The sequence below is a fragment of the Adiantum capillus-veneris genome, chromosome 7 (assembly GCF_014529385.1).
Source record: "Adiantum capillus-veneris isolate H3 chromosome 7, ASM1452938v2, whole genome shotgun sequence".
Lineage (NCBI taxonomy): Eukaryota > Viridiplantae > Streptophyta > Polypodiopsida > Polypodiales > Pteridaceae > Adiantum > Adiantum capillus-veneris.
In genome coordinates, this window is record NC_140937.1 from 70,828,814 (window position 1) to 70,833,746 (window position 4,933).

The 4,933-nt window shown below is 44.2% G+C and overlaps 2 non-coding genes across 2 annotated transcripts; both read right to left on the reverse strand.

Moving 5' to 3' along the window:
* Positions 1–1,026: 1,026 nt before the first annotated feature.
* Positions 1,027–1,106, reverse strand: TRNAL-UAG (transfer RNA leucine (anticodon UAG)). Its single transcript has one exon. It is a non-coding gene; the product is annotated as a tRNA-Leu (tRNA).
* Positions 1,107–1,115: 9 nt separating this feature from the next.
* Positions 1,116–1,189, reverse strand: TRNAI-AAU (transfer RNA isoleucine (anticodon AAU)). Its single transcript has one exon. It is a non-coding gene; the product is annotated as a tRNA-Ile (tRNA).
* Between the last annotated feature and the right edge of the window lie 3,744 nt (positions 1,190–4,933).

Here is a 4,933-nt window from a genome sequence, read left to right on the forward strand (position 1 = left end):
ATTCTCCCGTTTTCTAGAGAAATGGGGAGAAGATGTGAATGTGACATCCCTTTATGGATTGTAGTGGACAAAGATTTATTTGTGTTTGGCAAAGTATATTGGTATATGTATGAATTCATTCAAAAATTTAAGGAAGGAACTGGATTGGCAACAAGAGTTATTAAGGCTACAATTATTACCCTTGCGATAAAACAATGGGGTCAGATGCATACGCCATTGCATGGCGCCACGTTTGTGTTGGATCCAAAGTTGTAGTTACACCAACAAGCTCTAAACAGTGAAGCGATGAAAGATTTTTAAAAAGTCTGTTGAAGATGGCGGAAAGTTGGCATTCCATCAAAGCGTTGCATATGCTAATTGGGAGAGAATATTTCACAATCCTTGGCACATTGATGCAATCAATGTGGTCGGCGTCCCAATTTGGTGGAATTTATAGGCTTGAGTTTCTCAATAGCTTAGATGGTGGTGGCTTTCCATTACATGTATTGAAGTTAAAAGATAATGCTTTGATCATGCTATTGTGCAATTTATATCCAAGAGTGTAATAGAAGCAAAAATAATCGTTGGTAAGAATGTGAGAGATATGGTGTTGATGTCAAGGATTGATTTTATTTCTTTAAGCTCTTTGCATTTCCCTTTGAAATGAGGTGCAAGCAATTCTCTATAAAGCTTGCCTTTGGAATGACAATCAAGAAAGCACAAGGGCAAACACTTAGTATCTGGGATTATATTTGGCATCACATTATATGTGGTTATGTCATGTGTCAGATTTTCAAATGCTATCAAATTTCTTATTAAAGGTAGAAAAGTAGAGAGACAGTATAGCACTAAAACAATTTCTATGAGAACTCCAAATTTTGTATACAAGGAAGTGTTGCAGTTCGCTAATATGAAAATGTTGGTGCCTCCATTGGAAATAAACAACCTATTGAGTTTTTAATAAACCATATTAACAAGAGTGATTTAAGTTCCTTTCTCTCTTTTTCAAAAAATAGCGGACCTGGATGTAAAAGGATTCCTCACTGATGACAGCTGTGGGATTTGAACCCACGCCCTTTCGGACTGGAGCCTAAATCCAGCGCCTTAGACCACTCGGCCAAACTGTCACGTGAAACTGGCCCATGCAGGTTTCGAACCTGCGACCTTCGCGTTATTAGCACGACGCTCTAACCAACTGAGCTAATGGGCCCTTGTTAACATCGTCGGGGAGAAAAATTATAATAAGTGGACAACATTGTTATACGAACGTAATGTTCCTCAAGTGTAAGCAAAGGACGACAGACCGCTCAAATTGCATGGCTGGGAAAGGACACCCTCAGAAAACATGGCCTCCCACATGGCGAAACTCGTTCACTGTGCTCGGTGATTAGATGGGAGCGAGTACAAATCTTTTCAGCCACACAGGAGGCTGAAGGCTAGAATCCAAAGCGAATGCAGAGAAAACACGGTTATAGCAAATATAGGTATATCTCAAGCGTAACTGCACACTCACATACTCACACCACCTTCTTTAACGGAATGTACTACATTGCTTTTTAAAGGAGGAGTTTTGTGATATGAAAATGAAGGTATTTTAAGTGGGGGAGGTAACAAAAACTTTGGGAGTAACCTGTAGTGACTCTACAATTTAGGTAGGGGATGTCTCGACTCTCAACCACGCCCCACATTAGAAGTAGCACCATTTGGATAGGCTATATGAGGTAAAAGGGGTAGGGATGCTAGAAATAGAATAAAAGTAAAGGGCTCCAGCAAGTCACGTTTGGGGATAAAGGGGAAATGGGTTGGTGGTAGAAAGGCTGAACATGTTATATCTTATTGCCTAGGTCACCGTCTTGAATTCTTTAGCATGTTTTCTTTCTATTACATTGCCATTGGCTTCATCCGCAACACGATGGCAGTGCTCACAGTAAAGAGTCTTATGGGTCAGGGTGTATTTACATTTGAATGGCTTTAATAGCGCTTTACTAACCGCACTCTAATAGCCATCTCTGAATCAACAGCCCATTATCAAGCATGGCTTCCAATCTGCAGTCTGGGATTTTCTCGTCATGCAACTACAGTTAGCATGAGTGTTCTTTAAATATACCAAGATGAATCCAAGATAAGCCCAAATTCACCCTTCACGGAAAGTGCAAAGTATAGACTCACGATAGACACCCACAAGACAATATAACAGTTAGCTCAATCATGCATACTATTGACTAAAAACTACGACATCCCCACTAACATCATCGGCAATGCCAAATAGTGGGTGTAGAACTAGGTACCAATATATGCTCCCTCACACCCAAACCACACGCACACATACACACACAAGCAAGCAAGCATGCATCAATACAAAGATATGCGTACTGAGTTTCTATATGTTCTCTTAGTAGCAGGGCCAAGTGTTTTGGCAAGATTACACTCCACAACGGTGTTGGTAGCATGCAACATATCCTGCAACCAAACGCATTCCAAGAGATGACATTCTGGATGGAAAGCTCATAAAGCATTTCTGTGGTTTGGTGAAACACTGCACTTTCCAAAAGCCTTTTGAAGATTGTTTACCCACATCACTGTCTTGTGTAAAGCCATGTGTTCAAGTTGCAAGTAAAGTGATCACATCTGGAGACAAAACAGCCCACAGATTTCTGGCCCTGCTACTGGAGTGTCTTTGGGCCCTGGGGGTAAGAGAAGCATCAGCCGACAATTGATTTCCATGGGTCACGGATTCACTCAAATACCTGGACATATTAGAGGGTCAGCTGCTTGGAGATTATATATTTGTACTTGATTGTTCATCGTGTTGCAGGCTACATGTTCTCAAATAAGTACAAAAAAGCTGAGGAATGTGAGGGCCATGAAGCTGCGTTCGTATGACACCCCTGTCAAACAAAATAGTCACAACTCTGGAGAAAAATAGTGTTGCATTCCAATACTGTCAAAGTTCAGGGTCTGGGGGGGGGGGGGGGGGCGCTGCAGATCTCAGCCCTCCGTTTACTGCCATTTCTAGCCAGAATCCTCAGTTGCCCTTGGATGGGTGCCACATCAGCATGGAGAATGATCACCAAGCTTTGCAAATGATTTGGACACACGTCAACAATCAGAATATTAACAAGGTTCACCATGTCAGCACACGGAAAATTGACTCCATGCAGCCAATCATTGCATCTGAGCCTGAGCAACTGTGTCGTCTGTGCAAGCTGCATGGCCCCCCTCCCCTGGACATTTGACGGCCGGGAATGGTCATCCACTGACCATTCCCTTCAGAAAGCACTCCCACCGTGGCTTATCCGCCGGTCACCATGTGATCGCCCTTTCTTTCAAGGATTGGTCAGTGGATGACCATTCCCTACACCGTCAAAGTTCAAGGTCGAGGGGCTGCAGATCTCAGCCCTCCGTTTACTGCCATTTCTATGCCAGAATCCTTAGTTGCAGCCGTTGGATGGGCACCACAAGAGCATGGAGAATGATTACCAAGCTCAGAAAATGATTTGGTCGCACGTTGTCGTGATGTGCGTCCATAGGAGGAAACTCAGAGAAGAGAAGATGTTGCTTCCTGGGTGTTATCAGCTTCAGACAAATTGTGGGAAGTTGATATTGGACTACCCCAGTTGATATGTATACCGTATGCTGACTCCTGAGTACTCATGCCAAATATGGTATAGTTAATAGAGCAATAATTTCTCAAGGAGCATCTTGTCCGGAATGTCATCTCTTGCAATGCATTGATAGCGGGGTATGCTGGTAGACTTGTGCTCGGCACTACCGTTATTGAGATGTATGCGTAATATGGTGCTTTGGCAATGCTTTGACCGATAAGTATGCCGAATTTGGTGCTTTAGCATTGACTTGGTTGATATGTAATTAAATGTGGTGCTCTTACGAACACACATAAAGTTCTTGATGAACCTTCAGATAAAAAGGCCGACTCTTGGAGAGCATTGATTGCGGGGAATGCCCAACATGGCAGTGGAAGGCAATTAGGCGATGCTTTGGTCGATTATGTATGCCATTAAGGTGGCTTTTGGAGAGCCATGTTGTGTTGGTGATACCTTGTTCATTTCACGATCTTCATCAAGATCATTAACCAGCGTTCGCCATGTCAGCACGCAGAAAATTGACTCCATGCAACCAATAATTGCATCTGAGCGTCTGAGCAACTGTGTCGTCTATGCAAGCTGCATGGCCCCCCTCCCCTGGACATTTGACAGCCTGGAATGGTCATCCACTGACCATTCCCTTCAGAAAGCGCTCCCACCATAGCTCATCCACCGGTCACCATGTGGTCGCCCTTTCTTTCAGGGAATGGTCATCCACTCCTATACCGTCACAGTCGGGGGTCGGGAGGTAGCACATCTTGGCCGTTTATCTGCTTGCCATTACTGGCCAGAATATCAGCCTGCAGCCATCTGATGATTGCCACATCAGCTGCCGTAATTCCCTGCAGCCTCGTCCAATCACCTGCAGCCGCTCAGAGCATGGAATAGATGCCACATCAGCATGCGAAATATAATTTTCTGTCCGCCCACGTGTCAACCGCTGACACCTCCACTCTGTGGCCTCCCTCCCCCCAACTGTGACGGCCGGAAATGGTCGTACAGTGGCCAATTCCCTACAAAACATGCTCCCACCATTGGCTCCCGGCCTCCACCGGTCACCATGTTGGGTCGCCCGTTTTACAAGGAATGGCCATTGCACGACCATTCCCTACCCCAGAAGCTAACAACTTGCAAAAGAACAAAATAAAGAACCAGGCAGACTCTACTTACAACTAGCTTTTATCCTCTTTCCAAATGAAAAGATCATTGGCTAAGGCGCCCATTTTCTCTTCCCCCGCATCTTAAAAAGCTGTAATCCATGTGACGCCATTGTGATCTTGGACTTGAGAGAAGATATCTATAGTCACATTCAGCAACTGCCTTATTACAACGATTCACATCTCCAAGTC